This window comes from Giraffa tippelskirchi, chromosome 9, assembly GCF_054371585.1.
Source record: "Giraffa tippelskirchi isolate mGirTip1 chromosome 9, T2T-mGirTip1v1.2.pri, whole genome shotgun sequence".
In the NCBI taxonomy this organism is placed as follows: domain Eukaryota; kingdom Metazoa; phylum Chordata; class Mammalia; order Artiodactyla; family Giraffidae; genus Giraffa; species Giraffa tippelskirchi.
In genome coordinates this window covers 28,224,021-28,245,233 of record NC_137283.1, presented here as the reverse complement: position 1 = coordinate 28,245,233, position 21,213 = coordinate 28,224,021, and the positions used below count along the sequence as shown (strand labels likewise).

The 21,213-nt window shown below is 43.4% G+C and overlaps 1 long non-coding RNA gene across 4 annotated transcripts in view; it reads right to left on the bottom strand.

Moving 5' to 3' along the window:
- LOC145520889 (uncharacterized) overlaps window positions 1-21,213 on the bottom strand; it is a 508,290-nt gene that overhangs the window by 352,396 nt on the left and 134,681 nt on the right. Inside the window, exons 2-4 of one of the 4 annotated variants that reach the window (XR_014064878.1) lie at window positions 10,174-10,485; window positions 2,861-3,319; window positions 634-1,816 (exon numbers count right to left, since the gene is read on the bottom strand). The exons of the other annotated variants lie outside the window; for them this stretch is intronic. This is a non-coding gene — a long non-coding RNA (uncharacterized LOC145520889). Of the gene's footprint in view, window positions 1-633; window positions 1,817-2,860; window positions 3,320-10,173; window positions 10,486-21,213 lie in introns of those variants that run through there. 4 annotated transcript variants of the gene reach the window in all.

Genomic DNA, 21,213 nt, shown 5'->3' with positions numbered 1-21,213 from the left:
TGCCTTCCCTCCCTCACATGTGACATATTCACATACATAGAATAATCGAGCCACTGAGTCTAACCCTACTTGTTGTTCTGTAAGTTGTTTTTGTTTACTCAACAATATGTGGCTGAGCATTTCTAAGTCAATGATCATAGTTCTACCTTATCCTTTGCATGAAATCGTGTGTTATAAAATTTTTTACCACTTTTTCTTATAGGTCTAGCAGCCTCTGCCAGGGCTCCACCCATGTCCCTAACATTTCCATGGGCTCCAGGCAAATGCCACTACTGGCACATACATCACTGGGTTGGAAGCCTGGTTCCAGAACTGCAGAACGGCCTATGAATGAAGCAGGGGCAAGTGTCAGAGAATTAACATCTGCCAGGAGCAGCTCTCAGCCAGTGACTGGGGAAGTGGGTGTATCAATCCCCCAGCTCCCTCACCCAGTAGATGGAGCAACTCTAAGGGAGTGCAAGCCACCCTGGGTTTCAGAGCTTTCCCTGTGGAAATAAGCTCAATTGGTACTCAGCTTAACAACACGTTTTCTCTATTGGCCACCTGCTCTTGTTTGTACCACTTCTCCATCCCCTTCCAGGGTTATGCACACTCTACACACATATACAGATCTCAAAAATTATTATGCTCAAATTTTTGTCTGTGAATCTGCTTTTGCTAAAATGGGCATTCAGTTTATTTCAAATATTTCACTATTGCATATTAATATGCTCTTTGGGAGACCATGATCAAAACTAAATAAGGATAAAAGAAGTTCAGTTCAGTTCAGTTCAGTCGCTCAGTCGTGTCCGACTCTCTGTGACCCCATGAATTGCAGCACACCAGGCCTCTCTGTCCATCACCAACTCACAGAGTCCACCCAAACCCATGTCCATTGAGTCGGTTATGCCATCCAACCATCTCATCCTCTGTCATCCCCTTCTCCTTCCGCCCCCAATCCTACCCAGCATTAGGGTCTTTTCCAATGAGTCAACCCTTCGCATGAGGTGGCCAAAGTATTGGAGTTTCAGCTTCAACATCAGACCTTCCAATGAACACCCAGGATTGATCTCTTTTAGGATGGATTGATTGGATCTCCTTGCAGTCCAAGGGACTCTCAAGAGTCTTCTCCAACACCACAGTTCAAAAGAAGTAGGCTTTTGTTAACGTAGAGAACACAGAGACTCAATTAGCATGATAGCATCTCAGAGTGATGTCATATAAAGTTATTTTCACTATGGGCTGTGGCATCAAAAATGTTGAGATACACTATGCTTGCCTACCAGACTGTGCATTAACTTCTGTAATTCCAGTGAATGGTACATAGTAGATTATCAACAAATTTTGGTGCATGAATAAAAGAAAGTAATTAATTAGTGCTCTGAATCTCTGCCAAGCTAAGTATAAGAGACCATGAAACTTTCCTGAGCCACTGAGCATCTGTGCCTCAAGATTCTCTAACTCTATAATCAAGACAGAGAACAGTACAATCCTAAGGTTAGCAAGGTGAACTGGTGGCTGCTCTGGAGACATAAAATACGACTCCTGGCTTATGAACACATAATCCCTTTCCCCCATCCCTACCCAGACTATAATCCCAACAGAGGTTGAAATTTTGACATTGGCCTTGAGTGACTGCCCACATAATAACCCATCTGATCACTCCTAAGACATTCACTCTCTCTTCCTTTTGTTCTTCCCCACACTGAAGATTCCTGTTACTCCATGGAGAATAGGCTCTCCTACTCCAGGATCTCCAGCCCTCCTGGGAGCTTGCATCTGATGAGCCAGCAGGTCCTTTGGGAGGAGCCAAGATGGTGGTCAGCCTTCCAGTGTCCTGTTGAAAGTTTTGTATGCTCAGCTTGGTTGCTCTTCTCTTCATTTGTCAGGATGTTTACTGTCACATTTGTCTACCCTTAAATCTTTGCCCACAAGGACTCCACCCTGGAAAGGAGAGTCTGACCTGGCCTCCCACTAAACCACCATCATAGACCATGCACAAAGAACAGCCCTTTCACCTGGAATCCCCAGGGACTGATGAGGAAGGACAAGATTTATGTCATATGAAGGCTCATTCCCAGCAGCCTAACTTCTCTCTGTTACCTAAAAGGCATCTTTTGAGCTTCCCATCAATCATCCACACATCTTCACTACATCACCTTGTAGGACAACTATATAGAAGTAGTAGGCACACAATAGACCAACCTAAGCAGATCAGTAGAAGGTAGAAGGACTTCCTATATAACACTTTGATGGCCTCCTTCATCTAGAAATGCTACAGGCCGAGTCCAACAGCTCAAACATACTTAAGGTCTCTGCTTAAGTCCTGGTTGCTCACATTCCATTGACTAAAGCAAGTCATAAGGCCAGGTCTCAAGTCAATAGGAAGTATCCTCATACCTAAGGGGGCAGAGAGCTGCTGGATGAATATTTGTGCAACTATAACACAATCTAGCACACTACCCCTCCAGCCTCATCTTGAGCTCTCTACCCCTGACTTCCTTCAGTCAGCATGGATCATGATATCTCCAACTTCACGGCCTTTGCACATGATGTTTTTCAGCCTGGAAGGCTCTTTTTCCTTCCCAGTCCTCTACTACTCCTTATGACCCTCCAGATTTAGGTTTCCTTCTTACTTCCTCAGAGAAACCTGCACTAACCCCTGGGCCAGGTCGATATCCCTAGCCAAGCCTGCCTTCTGTAGCAGGCACTCCTCTTAGTGACTGTCCTGCTCACCAAAACCGCTTCATTACTAACACTCTGACATTGTTCCCCATCCCCATGTTTTTGGTCTTACTTTCTCTTTCAAGCAGCAGCCCCCATTCCTCCCCTAAGCAGAAGACCAGAGGCTGGTTCACTTCTGGTTCTTCCACAGCCTTACCTGGCCCCAGTCTCAGCACCATGGATTCTGGAAGCGGGGATAAAGACAGAAGCTCGGCCGATAAATGGAACCTCTTTGGACCAAGATCCCTCCAGAAGTCTGATTCAGGAGGTTTTGCCATCCAAGCCTACAAAGGAGCCCAGAAGCCTTCTCCAATAGAAGTGATGTGCGCACAAGCCACCCGAAGGGCCAAGGAGCCAGCAACATTCAAGCTGCCCGAGATGGATATCCCAGTGATAGAAGGGACAAAACAGCTGCCATGGCCCACAATCTCAAACCCCGGGACTTGAATATTCTCACGCCCACTTGCTTCTAGAGCTTTTTGTTCTGGGGACTCTGCATCAAGGGTATCGAGCCCAACTTCCTTTTACCTTGGCTCTTCCCTGGCGGCTCAGACAGTAAAAGCCTCTGCCTACAATGCGGGAGACCAGGGTTTGATCCCTGGGTTGGGAAGATCCCCTGGAAAAGAAAATGGCAACCCACTCCAGTACTCTTGATTGGAAAATCCCATGGACAGAGGAGCCTGATAGGCTACAGTCCATGGGGTTGTAAAGAGTCTGACACGACTGAGCGACTTCACTTTCACTTTCTTTCTCTCTCCCCTCTGCCTGTGATCTCCCCCTGCCTTATCTTTATCCATCTGGCTTGTCTTGCAATTCACAGCTCAGCCTAAATCTCACTGAGCACCAATTTAAAGTAGCTCATTACATGCAGCAGAACACTTACAACTGACAATTTTTTTTTAGTCATTCCGTTGTTACATTCACATTATGTTCCAGGGCACACAGTGTAGAACACACTTTAGGGTTACCCCAGCAGTTGGGCAAGGGAGCTGGAGCATCTACCCACCACCTTCCACCAGGCATTGGCTACTGGGGACTTGGGGAGAGGAGTGGCGACAATATCCTGGAACTTCTGGAATGTCCTATTCCAGGGGCTAAGCTAGGCTGGGCAGCCAGAGAAAGCCCTCAGGCGATGATGGCTGAAGGAAACCACTTGGTCACCTGAGGCAGATATACGCAAGGCACCATCAAGGTCTGTGACAGACTCACTGAATGAATGAACTGAAACCCAGGTAGGGGTGCTGACAGAGGCCAGGAGAAGGATGGTGAGGGGAAGGGGAAAAAGACAGAAGAAATGCCAATATGTGCTTTCACAGCCAAGTCTGAAGCAGCTTGCGAGTCTTAGGAAGGAAGGTCCTTCCTAATAGCCATCACTTAGCCAGAGGTCAGTCTAGAGTACAGGTTCAAAGCCACTAGTAGTTGTTTGGCAATGTGCTACTCATTTCTCGAAGGTAATAGCCAAAGCAGAAACAGAACATCGCTGCCTTTAAAAAGGCTTAGAGCATTCTGGAAAGAGATCCACTTTTAACAGTGGGAGAACAGGAGGAGAAGAAGTAGTTGTAAAGTCTGGAGGGGAGCCAGGAATCCTGCATCCTTTCCCAAGCCCTTGAGGATGTGCGGACATGTCTGGGCAAGTCCCTTCTGCCCCAGGTAGCCCCCTGTTGAATTCCAGGTTGAGGATAATCCAGACCTTTTATTCATCCTAGGGTGTGGTTTGGGGCCATTCTACCACCTCTTAACACCTATGACCAACAAAGAAAAGAAACAAAGAAAATTCAAAGCAGCCAGTCTCTCTGATTCGTGAGCAGCTCAGACCAAGGCTGGTAGCTGAACTGATTTATAAGTAAGTGACCCTCTCTGGTCCTGCCCTAGGGGACCAGTGATGATTGGAAGCTCGGTTGGGGCCTCACACCTCCCATCACCTTTATTTCTGTGGTCCTCTCCACTGTGCTCCATCTTCCTGCTGTCTTCAACCAGTGAGCAGGCTAAATCCAGACTGACGCTCCTAACACTGCTTTACCCCAGGCACTGCCTTGTCAGTTGAGGATGCTGGAGGCCCTCTTCCCCGTGGAACCAGTGTAGTTAAGGACCCAGGCTCCAGGGCGAGATGGCCTGCGGTCAGATCCTGTCTGTGCCATCGGATCAGTACCCCCCAGCCAGTCCCAATTCCTATGCGCTCCCCTCAGTGAGTCTCTCCCTGGACTGAGGTGGACCTGATGTCCACCTCCTTCATCCCAGTCTTGGTGAGGACATAGCAAGCCGTCCCACTCATGGAGGCAAAGCTGTCCTCTCCATTGAGGTCCCTTCCCAAAGAATTTCCTAAGACAATTTTGACTATTAGCAATTTTTCTTTTAGGCACAACTTTAGAACCCTCCCCTCTATGTATCAAGTCAATTTGATCAGGAGCACCTGCTTAGAATTCCTGGCGGAGTGGGTGCAGCAAACAAAATACTTGCCTTTAAGCCTCACCCACATGAAGCACCACCTTTGCTTCTCCCAAAAACCTTATGGGGTAAGCTAGATGAATGAGCCCCTTTCACAACAGATAAAATTGAGGCTCAGGTTAAAAGGCAAGACCAAGAAGATGTATTTAAATAGTAACAGAGCTTGGCTTCAAATCCTGCAGCCTATGACCTTGTCACAGGCTCACCCTGTGGATTCCAGCTAAAAATACAGTGAGTGCACTGCATGGCAGCCCAACTCCAACTTGGGGGTCCCTTGGGGAGGATGACTTTTGTCTCCCCTCTGATTGAACACAGGAGAGAGCTCCCTAAGCAGTTCTGACAAATCTGTCCTTCAAAGCGAGCCTCTCTCACTACAAGAAATTCAGATTTCAGACACTATGTCCATTTCCCTCCGTTACTCAATTCTTCTGCATTTTGTTTGCAGGGGAACCTTGCTCAAACCTTTTATGCATTCATTTGATGGAAATTTACCAAGCATCTTCTATGTGCCAGGTGCTGGAACTAAGCACTATGAATAAGACAAAGGTTCTGCCTTTATGAAGTTTCTATTAAAAAATCAAAGAGAGTCCAAGTCAGGGGGGCAATACTGCTAGTAAATAACATTTACTAGCAGTAAGAAGGATGGAGTGTGTGAGGGTGGAGAAGTGTCAATTACTTAATTCTGAAAGAGAAAGAACCCATACAAAACATAATGTTGATAACAGTATCACACTTAAAACATTTAACAAGAATTTCTTAATTCCCTAACAGTATACCAGTTTTCATATCCCTCCACTGTTTTACATATTTTGTTTGCTTGTATGATAGAAACCTAATTTAGATTCTAATTCAAACAACTCTTCTAGTCTATAGACTGCATATCTATTTCCTGTCTTTGTTTTTGTTTCTTGCAGATTTTTGTTAAAATGAGCAGGTCATTTGTCCTATGGAATGTCACAAGGTCTGGATTTTTCTGATTGTATCCCTGTGTTAGCCTTTAACCTGTTGGGAGGTGCCTTTTTCAGTGCATTGTGGATGTGACAATTGACCAGAGACCTGAGTGAAGAAAGCCAGCAAGTGATTTCTGCAGAAAACTAAGGGTAAAGTGTCTATGTCAGTTTCCATTTTTCCTTAGCTTAACTTCTCTGAGTCTCAGTTTCTGAAACTCCATTCTTTTTTCATGGAAGTGCCCTTCCTGCTGTGACAAGTAACCCAAATGCCTTTATCAATTCGGCAGTGAAATATTTGTGGTTAAAGAGCTTAGCCTTTAAAACAGGAAACAACCCAAATATCTATCAACAGAATGAAATGAAATAGAGCAGCATATTCATACAATGGAATACGACTCAGCGATGAAAAATGAAGGGACTGCTAATTCAAGCAGGATACACGTGGGTCAATCTCAGAAACTTCATGTTGAGTGAATGCAGCCAGGCACAAAACAGTACATCTAATACAATGCCATTTATGAAGTTCGAGAATAGGTATAACTAATCTATGGCAATAGACATCAGAATGGTACTTTCTTTGGGGGTGATGACTGAAAAGAGGCATTAGAGAACTTTCTGGAATGACAGAGATGTTCCCTATCTTGATCTGGGTGGTGGTTGCATAGATGTACAGGGACATAACAACTCATCATGCTCACTTAAAATGTATGTAACTTCCTGCATGTAAATCATACTTGGAAAAATTAAAAAGCAGGTGAACTGTGGATTCTGGCAGACACAGGCCCTAGTTAACTGTTTATTAACTTTTATCAATTCTCCTAACTTCTTAGGACCTCAGTTTCTTCAGGTTAAAATGGGACTAATACAATCCACTTCATTAGTATTGCTGCTAAGCAGTTAGCACAGAGTCTGACATAGAGGAAGGCCTGAAAAAAATGAGCTGTGTCATTCTAATACCCCTCCCTCAATCCTTGGCAAACTCAGGATGACCCCATAAACAAGCAGACTACAGTACATCTCAGTTCTATGCCACCTCTATTAGGCTCACTGCAAGACTGAGATTTGGAACATGTTCATTAATGCTATGGGCATGACCTCCCATTGCTGTGCTTTTAACACGTCACTTATATTTGATCTAATTGCAGCCACACTGTGGTTCATCACAAAATTTTATGGCAAGCTTGAAGAAGCCAATGGGTCCCTCCTATGTGTCGGGCAGCATGGCTGCCAGTGCCTATCAGGCCTCCCAGAGCTGGAGTTTGCTGAAAAAAAAAATCCTTCTAATCTGCAATCTTTTCTCTTGAGAACAGTCTTGGAAATGCTGTTGCCAAACACTTGCAACTGGTCATTAATTCATCAAAAAAAATCACAGCTTGCTGGGAAGTGTCATTGCAAAACAGACTTCTTTCTATCTTTCTCCTTTCTTTGCTTTTGATCCCTGAAGTTTGTGTTGAAGCAAAAGGTTATTTGTCATGCCTGGATCCACATTATGGAGTTTACTGCCCCCATCTCTGCTCGGCTGAGTTCCCATTTTCCTTTAGGTTTATAACTCCCTTGATGACATCACAGTCCAATTCCGGAACTCTTCAGTTACGTCTGGTTACCAGAAGAGTTCATTCCAAGGTATAATACTTGGTATTTTTGTTCAACATTTTAAAAATTGAGTAAGTGTACTGAAGTATAAAAGACATACAGAAAAGTACACAGATCACAACTGTACAGCTCAATGAATTTGCATAAAATGAACACATCTGTGTTAACTCTATTCAGATCAAGAAACGAAACAAGACCAAAATCTTAGAAACCTTTTTGTGCCCCTTTGCTATAATTCACTAATCTACACCCAATAACCACTATCTTAACTTCCAGAATCATAGCTTGATTTTGCTGCTTTTCGAATTTCATGTGAATGGAATCCAACAGTGTGTATATATTCATGCATCTGGCTTTACCCACTCAACATTTTGTTTATATTGCTGTGTGTTATAGTTTGTTTACTCTCATTGCCATATAGTATTCCACTAAGGGTTCTACTACATTTAATTTTTCTACTCTTCTTTTTCTTCATTTAAAAAATTTACCCTGAAGCACAATTCAGAGATTAAAGGCAGGCCAGTACTGTGGCCCCCAGCTGCTTAAAGCTGGGAATGCATGGGGTCTTCTTTCCAGACCATCTCAGTGCCATTTACAATAGCATTAAAAGATGCTCCAGAATAAATTTCACCAAGGAGGTGAAAGATTGCTACACTACAAGTTATAAAAAACTTAAGAAATTGAAGGTGACCCAAATAAATAGAACGATATCTCTGTTCAAGGATTGGAAGAATTAGTATTTCTAAAATGTCCATACTACCCCAAGCCATCTGTAGATTTAATACAATCCTTATGAGATTCCAATTATTTTTTTTTTACAAAACAGAAAAAACAATCCTGAAGTTTGTATGAAACCACAACAGACTAGGAATAGCCAAAGGAATCCTAAGAAGAACAAAGCTAGAGGCATTACACGTCCTGGTTTTTAACTATATTACAAAGCTATTATAATCAAAAGAGTATGGTACTGGCATAAAAAGAGACACATAGATCAATGGAACAGAATCAAGAGCCAAACATAATCTCATGTATTTATGGCCAACTAATATTTGACAAGGAAGCCAAGAACACTCAGTGGAGAAAAAACAGTCCCTTCATTCCCAGCATTCAAATGTTCACATGCAAAAGAGTGACACTAAACCCCTTAAAGCACTCACAAAAATTATCTTAAAATGAATTAAAAATTTAAAAGTAAGACCCAAAACTGTAAAACTCCTAAAATAAAGCATAGGAAAAAAAGCTTCCTGACATGGGTCTTTGTCAATGATTTTTTGGATATGACACCTAAAGCACAAGCAACAAAAAATAAACAAGTGAGGGGCTTCCCTGGTGGCTCAGTGGTAAAGAATCCTGCTAATGCAGGAGACATGGGTGAGATTCCTGATGTGGGAGGATCCCACATGCCATGGAGCAACTAAACCCATGTGCCACAAGTACTGAACCTGTGCTCTAGAACCTGGGAGCAGCAACTACTGAAGCCCAAGCACCCTAGAGCATGCATTCTGCAACTAGAGAAGCCACCACAATGAGAACCCTGCACACCACAACTAGAGAGTAGCCCCTGCCCACAACAACTAGAGAAAAGCCCAGTGCAGCAATGAAGACCCAGAACAAGCAAAAATAAATAAAATTAATTACATAAATAAATAAACAAGTAGGGGGCACATCAAACTGAAACACTGCTGTACAGCAAAAGAAACCACCAACAAAATGAAATGGCAGTCTCTACAACGGGAGAAAATACTTGCTAATCACAGATCTAACAAACAGTTGTTACACAAAATATATAAAGAACTCTAACAACTCAACAGCAAAAATATAAGTAATCCAATTTAAAAATGGAAGTATAGATGATCCTTGAGGGCACTGAGAAATAAGTCAGAGAGAGACGAATACAGTGTGATCTCATTTACATGTGAAATCTAAATATATATAATTGAGTACAACTAACACTAACACAATACCTTAAAAAACAAAAAAACACATAAGAACAAAAACAAAAACTTCAATATAAAAAAATACTTATAAGAAACAGAGATCAAATTTATGGTTTCTAGAATCAGGAGGTGGGGAATAGGGCTGGAAGAACTGAGTGAAAGTGGTCAAACTTATAAGATAAATAAGTCCTGGGGATATAATATAAATCATGTCTATAGCTAACAGTACTATAGCTAAAATATACAAAATTTTGTATATTTGAAAATTGCTAAAAGAGTCCATCTTAAAAGTTCCCAATACAAGCCCAAAAAAATGTTGTAACTATGTGAAAGGATGGATGTTAACAGCTTATTGCGCTGATCATTTTCACAGTACAAGCATAACAAATCCTTATGTTGTATATTTGACTTATGTTTTATGTCAATTGTATCTCAATAACACTGGAAAGAATAGCAAGAGACGACCTCATCCCCATCTTCTTAGGTGTGGGCTTCTTCAGGGTTGAAGCCTGAGAGAGGGAGGGAGGAGGCAGTGGTCTCCTTACCTGAATGTCTACATGTTATTGCTGGCGAAGTATCCCTGGCATTGCTGGTTCCCAGTGGCTCCATGTGATGCTGACCATCTCTGTTGCCACAGTGACCAGCACAAAGGTGACCGTGCTGAGCTTTCCCCAGTCCCTCTCCAGTGAGAATGATTTCTCCCAGAGGAGTAGCTATGTCTCTTTCTGGCATCAACAGCAATTCAAGGTGACAATGACTTTTCCATGTTGGGCATCCTGTTGTGTGAGCCAGTGGCCTCCTGGACAAGTCCTACAGCTCCTTCTCAGACTCTGACCTCCATGCTTTTCCATGCGAAGCTGCAAGAAGAGGTGGTGTCCTCATCTTCCAACGGCAGTGAAGAACAGAGCTTATCCTGGAGTTGCCCCATCTTTGTCCCACTGTAACACCATGTCCCCTTCAAGCCCTGCTGTCATGAGCAATCTCTAGACTAGAAGCAGGCACAAGGCTCCTCGCTTAAGTTCACCCCAAAACTTCTCAGCACTCTTCTGTCTAGTGGCTCCATCAGCGGTGCCTACTAGCTTTGGCAGTTCAGCAAACAAGCTCTGCTCCTTGGAGGCTTTGCTAATGATCACAAATGGGAGAAGAGGAGAAGCCTTCACTGTTGCTATTTTAGTACACACAATTGCCAATTGCTGACACCTGAATCCCTTTGCCTGCAGGTTTTCTGTGACTACTGGAGCCCACTTGCCCAAGCCTGCAGCAGGCTGAAATTGACAAGGAATTAACACTCTAGGATCAGCTTCTTAATCAATGGCTATCCAGAGCTGGGGAATAAATACCCAGCCTCTTATCTGGAATCTCTGAGGGCATGTTTTCTACTGATATTCACTATAAAGACAGCCTTTAAGGGACTGCCTTCCCTTCTCCCACCCCACCCCGCCCACCCGCCATCCAGCGTTTCCTGGAGTTCCCTACAAATAAACTACTTGCAATAATATTCTTGTTTCTGTGGGGGGAGGGGCGGGGGGTGGGGTCGCTGCTTCAAGGCAAACTCAAGCTAAGACAACCCAGGATTCTCTTGCAATCCCCCTTGCTTGGCTTCAGAAAGGGGAAAGAAAGGTCCAGAAGTCTTCCTAGTGAGGATAGAATAGCTTTTAAAGAAGGAGAAGGAGGAAGAGGAAAAAAAAGTTAGTTTCCCCCACTTGCAGTCTTTTGTTACTTCTTTCCTAGGCTGGTCCTAATGTCCAGTCTTTTAGGCTTCTCTAAGCCACCAAGGATTCACATTCTCATTTTTCTTCATCTTCCACCAGGGACCACTCAGTGGAGCTTAGAATATTCTTGCTTCCCCTTCCCAGTCCTGGATGGCTGCCTCCTAAAAACAGAACAGTTCTTGGCACCCCTAGCAAAGCAAGGGCCTACAAATCGCTCCACTAATGCTCTCCATTGGGATTTCAGAGACAGACTTCCATTGTAAGATTTCTGGGTCAGAAACTTCTGCCAAACTCCCAAATATCCCTCCTGTTGTAAAGTGGGAGAGACCATGATTCTAAATACTCAGGTTTCAAGTTCATATCTGCTTCTACCAGGTCCTGTTGGAAACAGTGAGGTTCACTGATTTGGCACAATTTCAACATGATTTGATTTGCAGGTGGCTGGGACTACAGCAGGGGTCCCCAACCTCCGGGCCATGGACCAGTACCTCCTGTTAAATCAGCAGCAGTATTAGGTTAGAAATAAAGTGCACAGTAAATGTAATGCACTTGAATCATCCCCAAACCATCCCCCCTCCCTCCCCAGTCCATGGAAAGATTGTCTTTCATGAAAATGGCCCCTGGTGCCAAAAAGGTTGTGGTTTGCTGGGGGTACAGCATTAGGGAGAACCCTCCTCTGCGTTCTTGATAGAGGGTCTGAGGTTGGGCGTCTGGAGTTCAAGGATCTCTGAATACTGCTGGCAAAACTGCCTATGTATTTGTTCACCTGCATTATTCTCAGTAGGTTCATAGCTTCCTAAAACTTCTCAAAGTGGCCTAGGACCCTGTATCTTCATTACTGCCTGTTGGAAGGAGAGTTGACTAGGCAAAAAATTAGTACTTTTTCTGGCTTCCAGTGTTTGTAGATCAACTTCACCAAGAAGATACCTGTAACCCAATTATGTCCAGTTGATCTTGCAGATGGGTTCTACACCATCAGTTCAGTTCAGTCGCCAAGTCGTGTCTGACTCTTTGCGACCCCATGGACCACAGCACGTCAGGCCTCCCTGTCCATCACTAACTCCCAGAGTTTACCCAAACTCATGTCCATTGAGTTGGTGGTGCCATCCAACCATCTCATCTTCTGTCATCCCCTTCTCCTCCTGACTCAGCATCAGGGTCTACCTTTCCCAGCATCAGAGTTTTTCAAATAGTCAGCTCTTTGCATCAGGTGGCCAAAGTATTGGAGTTTCAGCTTCAACATCAGTCCTTCCAATGAATACTCAGGACTGATCTCCTTTAGGATGGACTGGTTGGATCTCCTTGCAGTCCAAGGGACTCTCAAGAGTCTTCTCCAACACCACAGTTCAAAAGCATCAGTTCTTCGGTGCTCAGCTTTCTTCACCATCCAACTCTCACATCCATACATGACTACTGGAAAAACCATAGCCTTGACTAGATGGACCTTTGTTGGCAAAGTAATGTCTCTGCTTTTTAATATGCTGTCTAGGTTGGTCATAACTTTCCTTCTAAGGAATAAGCGTCTTTTAATTTCATGGCTGCAGTCACCATCTGCACCATGATGCACCCCAAACAACATAAGCTCAACTTCAGAAAACTTGGAGGAGTAATGTAAGGCTCTTCCAAGGCGACATGAAGGGGCAACAGAGAATGAATCACACTACATCACATGTGCTAACTTTCCTCTCTAGACATTTCTTTTCCCAAATTCTCACTCAGAAGCAGCTGCTCCCCCCACTCCAAGGCTCATTTTCCTGCCTCTTCCTAAAGCTCTCTCTTAACCACTTGTCTCACCTCTTCTACCCCTTATTCCCAAGTAGCTTGGAGACTTTTCTGATGTAAATCTACTTGGCCTCTCTAACTGTTCACCGTTATCCTCTTTACTTATTAACAGGGCAGCTCAAGAAGGGGGTGAAGAGGTTCAGACTCCAAATTGCAATTCTCTGCTGATCCTAAAGAAACCCATCTTTCCTGGAGAAATACTTTAGTGGAGGTCCAGTGGGTAAGACTCAGTGCTTTCACTGCAGGGGCCACAGGTTTGATTCCTTGTCAGTGAACCAAGTTCCCACATGTCAAGCAGTATGGCCAAAAGATTTTTTAAAAAAAGAAGAAGAAGAAGGTGCTGAGAAGCACAGCACAGAAGTTTCTAAAAGGTAGTGAAGGAAAGTTATAAACAAGTAACTGTGTTCCTTTGGTACACTTATTGGGTAGCTAGAAATTAAATTGAAGAACTAGTTCCCTTTAAAACTTAAAAAAAAAAAGTGAGGCAGATCTATTTGACTGCTAGAGAAAGTTAGCAGTTGACCCTGATGCTGGGAAAGATCGAGGACAGAACAAGAAAAGGGCAACAGAGGATGAGATGGTTGGATGGCATCACCAACTCAATGGACGTGAGTTTGAGCAAACTCCAGGAGACAGTGAAGGACAGGGAAGCCTGGCGTGCTGCAGTCCATGGAGTTCACAAAGAGCTGGACATGACTGAGTGACTGAACAACAAAGATAGAACAAACAGGGAGAAGGCTAGGGTGAGGCCAGCCTAGGGACCACCTGCAAGATACTGAGAGTGTTTAAGAGTGAAATACTTGGGGCACAAAATTTAAGGAGGTACTCACCTTCAGGGCTGTACAAGTGCAGACCCTGTACCAGTGTGCACCTAGGAGTGAGTGCCTCAAATTTTGCACCCTACCTGCCTTACTCAATTCCCTCTCATCCTAGCCCTGACGTTCAATGAAAACAAATAAAGCAGAATTATCCCACACACTGCATTACAATCTTACATGTAAACACTCTACATGCACATTAAATATATATAAATATCTTGTTGGGATCTGGACTGGTTGTGCCGAAACAGTCATGAGGTTAGTTCCCAGGAGTGGGATTGGAGGGAGGTAAGAAGACCTTCCCTCCTAACTTAACCCATTTCTGCAGTTTGAAGTTTCAAAATAACAATCTTTTAGGGCTTTAGTAATTTTAGACAAACCAGAAAAATAAATAGAATAATAAACTACATTACATGTCAAAGGGCCTGCAAAAAAAATATTAAAAGAAAACAGATTGTCACGGGTTTCTTCTTGTGGTCAGATGCAAATGGTGAAAATTGAGACACGTGTGGAGGATTCTTTGCCCCTGATTTCAAAGCTCCTCACTCAGGCTGTTTCTCCATGAGAATGAACACAGCATGGCCACCCACCTCTGATTCATCCAGTATAAGGTTTGCTTTTCCAGCACATTTAAGTCAGCATTCCCCTAGGACATACAGCAAGGGGCTGGATGCTGGTTTTCCCTTTCTCTCCCCTAAAACAGGGTTGGATAAAGATGACACTCAGTCCTGCTCTGCATGGAAGGTCAGAGAGAGGACAGGCAGAACAGGCCTAAATCAGCAAACTTCCAATGTCTGGCCAGTTGGTACACCTGGCCAGGCTTTTAGCTGTTAGTGAAGAAGTCCACCAATTAGACTCCTTTTTTTCCAGGCTCTAAACTTTCTTGTCAGTCAAATATATCCACCCATCTTATCCAGCTTTTTCAGAGAAACATTTTTTAAAATCCAAGCAGAACAGAAGATAATCAAGCCGAGCAGAAAAGTATAACTTCACTCTCTTCCTGCCTGGCATCCTCTGCATTCCCCTAGTACCTGACATAACCTTCCCTAGACCAGTGCTCCATCTTCTGTACCATTTCCATCATTCTTGGGTCCAGACAGCAGGAAACAGACCAACCCTACTGCCCAAGATCTGGTTATCAAGACTGCGGGGAACTATGAGCCTTCTGGCCACACCCCAGACATCCCAGGGCAGAGATTCTCAGTTTGGGGTGACTTGTAACCCAGGAGATGTCTGGAGATATTTTTGGATGTCACATTTTTAGGGAGAACTATTGGCATCTGGTGAATGTAGGCCAGGGATGATGCTAAACATCCCATAGTGCACAGGACAGTTCCTCCAAAACCAGAATAATCTGGCCCCAAATATCCGTAGTGCTGAGGTTGAGAAACCCTGCCCTAGAGTCTTGCTACACAAAGGATTGTCCATGGCCCAGCAGCATCGACATCTCTTGGGATGTGTCTCATGTGAGAATAGGCTAGTGTGAGGGTCAGCAAACTCTGCAAAGAGGCAGATAGTAAATATTGCAGGTTTTGAGAGCCAGACAATCTCAGCTGGAACTATTCAAGTGTAACTACTCAGCTAGGCATTTGTAGCGTGGAAGCAGTCCATACCCCACAGAAGTGCCTTCCACTTTGCTCACATTTTATTGGCCAAAACAAGCCACATGTCTATGCATAACTTCAAGAGGGAGGGGATCTGTGCCCAGAAGGACAGCAATTCCTAATGACGACCCAGATCCTCCTCCTCAGAAATCCTAGCCCTTTGCCTGTCTATCATTGCATCAGGATTTAAATAGACTTTGGCCGAGTCTAAGTCTGGCCTGGATCATTTAGTGATGACCTCACTAAATGATCACACTTTTCTAAGGAAAAACAGCACAAACATTCGTGGACTTGAATGCCTGCTCTGTGCTAGGCACTGAGCACTTAACATACCTCATACCTTTCCAACCTTAAAAGAGTTTCAGGAGGTGGGTGTCACCTGATTTTTCCAGATTAAGAGACAGAGAGGGGATGTGGCTTATCCAAGACCAGCTGGTAGCTGATAAGGTTAGGACTCAAACTCAGGTCTGATCTCAAAGCCCACACATTTTAATAGATTCATGACCAGATATTTTTTGAAAACCTACTGGATGTCTGGTATTGTATATACTGTTGTGCTTTTAATCTCTACAATAACCCTATGAAGTATCATTAGCCCCACTTGATTGATAAAGAGAAGGGGGGGCCAGGAAGTTATATAATAAGTCCAAGGTCACATATTCACTAATGGAACCAAAATTCTAACCCAGATCAATTGACTTCTAATGATTTATATTACTAGGACATTGGTTCTGTAACTGAGGTCCTAGGGCCCTGCTCGTATTCCCTTAGACTTTACCATGTTATGGTCATCAGCTAACTTCAAGCTATTAGGACCTGCATCTCTTTGCCTAATGCTTTCCTCAGAAACCACACAAGGGATGCTGCTCTGTCTGTGCTCATAGAAGCTCACCAAAGCCAGGAAATAACCACCACAGGGTCAGCTTCCCTCCCCACCCAGCTCTCAATCAAACACTCTCGCAGTGAGTGTACCCCAGCTCCTTTGCCTCCTAGGTGCAGTAACTCTGGGGCTCTAGTTACCAGAGCCCCCAGTGGCTACAGCTCCAGTCACCCCAGTAGCAGCTGACTTGATCATGCATCTTTTAATGGCTGGCACCTCAGGCTTTGAGATTCAATAAAAATTATAGGACCCCCAGTTAAATTTGAACTTCAGATAAAACTGATCTTTTTAGTATCAGTATGCCCCAGGCAATATTTGGGAGATACCCTAAAAAAAAAATTCATGTCTAAAAAATATTGTATACGACATGCTTATGCTTTTAAAATTACTTGTTTATCTGAAATTCACATTTAACTGGGATCCTGCACTTTTTCCAACAATACTTCTGTCGCCCTTTCCAATGTCTTAGGCCGCCTTCCCCACTTGTGTTGCCACACACATGGCTTGCACTTGCATTTGGTCTCAGAGTCTGTGCCGGGTGACCTCAAACTAAGACGGAGGCTGCCATAATGAGAAGAAAAACACACTGGTCCACAGCAGAGGTTTTACTAGTGTTTTAAGGTCCATCTGGACTCCTTGGGAGCCAGGACAATGGGGCCCTCAGCCATCCTCTACAAGGACCATTTGAATATAGCTTAGTTGACCCTTGAACAACACAGGTTTGAACTGCATGGGTCTACCTATATGCAGATTCTTTTCAACTATAAATACTACAGCACTGCAAGATCCAAGATTGGTTGAATTCTAAGACACAGAACCACAGATACAGAGAAACCACCCAGGGAAGGGCTCATGATAAACTATAGGCAGATTTTCCACTTTGCAGAGGATTGGCAACCCTCACCACCATGTTGCTCAGGATCACTGTATAGGGGAGAGAAACCTTTCCTTCTACATCACCAGTGCAACCACAACTTGGTACTTTCCATGGGAAGTAGCCCTTTATCCCATCTTTGTATGCTCTGCCCATAGCACTGAGAGATTCAGAAATTTCTAGACACCTTGTTATCTGGGATTCCCTCCATTGCGTTCAGCATCGATCAGACAGATAAATATTCAGGATTACGTGGACCAGATTGTATTGTCACTGAATGGCCATTCCACCCTTCCTTGCTAACATACCTTCAAAGCAGCTACATCCTTCAGAAGAAACCCAAGCCATCCCCAAAGTGTGGCTCATTTTCAGTTAAAGGCAACCATGGCATCTCCATTATCATTACCAGTAAATGGTTTAGAATGAATATGAGTTGCAACGTCATCCAGGGGAACAGGAAAGGGCATGTGGGAAACACATCTTTGCTTAGGAAATGAGATATGTGTAGTAGATGCTGGGTGTGCCACCCAGGACCCCCTTCAGGACAGAAGCCCTCACTCCTGCACCTTCCAAGAGGTCTATGGCCAAGGTTCAGCAACCTTTACCTCCAGCCACCAATCCACATAGAGATGCAGCATCTTGCCTCAACTTGGGAAACTCTGAGGATCCAACCACCTCCAGGGTGCCCTGTGGGGTCAGCTGAGGCCTCTGCTGCTCAACTTCTCTAGCTGGGCAGTCCTGCCCATCACTCCTGCCCATCAGGTCCTGTTCCTGAGAGCAATCACTCATAACCCCGTGTATGCAAATTTCCATCTCGGGAACTGCCGTAAGTCAACGTAGGAGAAGCAAGTTCCATTTTCACTAGAAGATGTTGCTTTCTGCACAAAGAGCTACAGAACCCCGAGGTGACCAGGAAAGGAACCTACATAAGAAGACAAATCAACAATCTGACGATGACGGAGCAAAAAGATGATAAGAACCTGCATCTTTAATAATGTCTCGGAGCCACTAAATTAAGCAACTCTACAACTGCCCTACATCTTGGCTTCTGGGTATGCCAGCTAATAAATATTCCTTGTCAATCCAGTTAACAATACTGTACTGTATATTTGAAAGATGCTAAGAAAATAGATCTTAAACATTTTTATCATAAGAAAAAACATAACTGTGTAGTGATGGTTGGTAACTGAACTTATTCTGGTAATCACTTCAGAATATACACAAATATCAAATCACTATGTTACACACCTAAAATAAACACAATGTTATATGTCAAATTTGTCTCAATTTAAAAAATGTTAATAGAATATTCCTTGTTGATAAAGCCTCTTATAGTTGGGTCTTGTAACTCACAGCAAAAATCATCTGAAATCATATATAGCCTAGGAGTAATACGCAAAGGGAAGTACTCCAAAACAAAGAAGAAATGGTGCTGAGAAACAGTGTGGGTTCCAGAAATCCAGCACTTAGATGACCAGCCTCTATCCTAAACCCACTGTGACTTCTCTTCTTTTTGTGCCACTGTTGCCCAGTAAAGCCATAGACTAAGAAGTAGAGGGTGTTTGTACACAATTCCTGTGTATGTTCTTGAGAAAGAAGGAAGTTCCAGACAGTCCTTTGACACCTTATAATTCATGTACCAACTATGCCTCTATTTTGCTTTCCTTCTTTTTCTGGTTATTTAGAAAAATGGAGCAGAGAAACATGTCAGGCCAGGAAAGGCTAAATCATCCCAAATGATGTCTACCTCGTAAATACTATGAAATACTATGAGACGCTCAAAAAATATTTATACAGTTTTGCCGCCTTGTGATAAAACAAACTACTCAGCTGCATCCCCAACCATGAGACATGTTAGTGACTCTCTCTAGAAAGTCAGAGGTGCCTTTGGCACATGAGTTGTTGTCTCTGAGCTAAAGATCAGACAACCTGCACATTAAGTAGCTGTCATGAAATGTATGTTTGTGTCACCCCCAAATTCATGTGTGAAGCTTAAATTCTCAAGGTGATGGTTTTGGGAGAGTGAGCCTCTGGGAGGTAATCAGATCATGAGGGTGGAGCCCTTATAATAAGGTTGGTGCCCTTAAAGGAAAAGACTTGACAGAACTTGCTTTAACCTTCTTCTATCTCTCTCATATTCATGTGAGGATGAGCAAAAAGGCAACTGTCTATGAGCTAGAAAGTGGGGCCTTAATAGACATCAGAACTGCTAGCATCTTAATCCTGGACTTCTCAGCCTCTGAAACCATGAGAAATAAATGTTTTGTTTAAGCCAGACTGTCTATGATATTTTTGCTGCAGCAGCCCAAACTGACAAAGACAATAGCCAAACACGCAACTCAAGCCTGTGGTTTCTCCTGTCTGGGTCCATCACCACATACAGTTATGTTTTTCCACCAGTTACATAGAAGATTTTCTTTTTTATCTTTGTGACCCCATGGACTGCAGCACACCAGGTTTCCTTGTCCTTCACTACCTTCCTGAGCTTGCTGAAATTCATGTCCATTGAGTCGGTGATGCCATCCAACCATCTCATCCTCTGTCGCCCCCTTCTCCTCTTGCCCTCAGTCTTTCCCAGCATCAAGGTCTTTTTCAATGAGTCAGCTCTTCACATCTGGACACGACTTAGCAACTTAACAACAACAACAAATATAGACAATTAAGATCAAGGATCTGGAATCAAAAACCTTGGGTTAAGTCCTAGACCTGGGTAAGTTATTTAATTCTTCTCAACTTATTTCAACATCTATAAAATGGGAAAATTAATAGCACCAGTCAGCTTAGGCTAAATTATGATGCAGTAACAAACAACTTCCAAATCACACTGGCTTGTAACAAGAAAAGTTTATGGCTTGCTAGACTCACATGTCCATCTTCGGCTGGACATGGCTTGGCTCCATGGGATCTTTATTCTGTGATGCAGTCTACAGCCTGCATTTGGGACACTATCAATCTTGTGGTGGAGGAAAAGAGACCCTGGCAGAACCACATAATGACTGTGAAAGCTTCTGCTTAGAAGTCATGCTACACAATCCCAAACTTGATACATAGCCAAGACTGAAACAATAGGGTAGAAATTTAAATTCTCCCATGGGGAGGAGGGGCCAATGTTTTGAATAATAATACAATCTACTAAACAAACATATACAACTCATAGGGATCGAAGGTTAAGGGCACATCAAAGTATTTGAAAAGTTAGCTATCATAAATATTAGGGTCAATATTTTAAGTTCTAAGTTACTTAGAACAAGAAAGTTTTTAAAAGGGACTCTCCTATTCAGAAATCACTTAGGTTAAGCCTTTGAAAGTTCTAACTCTATTTAGAGAGTATGTGGACTATTAGGTACAGTAAATATGTGAGCAAGTAAATAAAGTTGATTCAACTGTAAAATGGGAATAGAAATCATCTCTACCTCGTAGGGATGCTAGGAAGATGAAATGAGAAAATCCACACAGTGGTCCATGAAAGATGGATGCAAATTCTTGGTGAATTTTCCCATTCAAAGTGCAGTCTAATTTCCTTCACCTTCAATCAGTTGATTTTCATGGCCCACAGAATATGGAGGAAGTTTCAGGCATTCTGAAGCCAAGTCATGAGAAGCCTTGCAGCTTTACCCAGCCCTCTTAGAACACTTGTTCTTGGAGCCCTGAGCTGCCACATAAGGAGGAAGGGTGTCCAGCTGAACCCTGTCTTCCCTGGCTCAAGTGTCAGATATTCGAGTAAAGCCATCTTGAAGCCATGTAGAGCATAAGACTCACCCAGCTAAGCCCTGCCTAAATTCCTGGCCCACAAAATCATCAGACAATAAAATGGTTGTTTGAGCCAGTAAGTATTAGGGTAGTTTGCAATCCAACAATCTATAACCAGAACACATACAAGCCTATAGCACTGTATCTGACTCACAGTTGATTCAG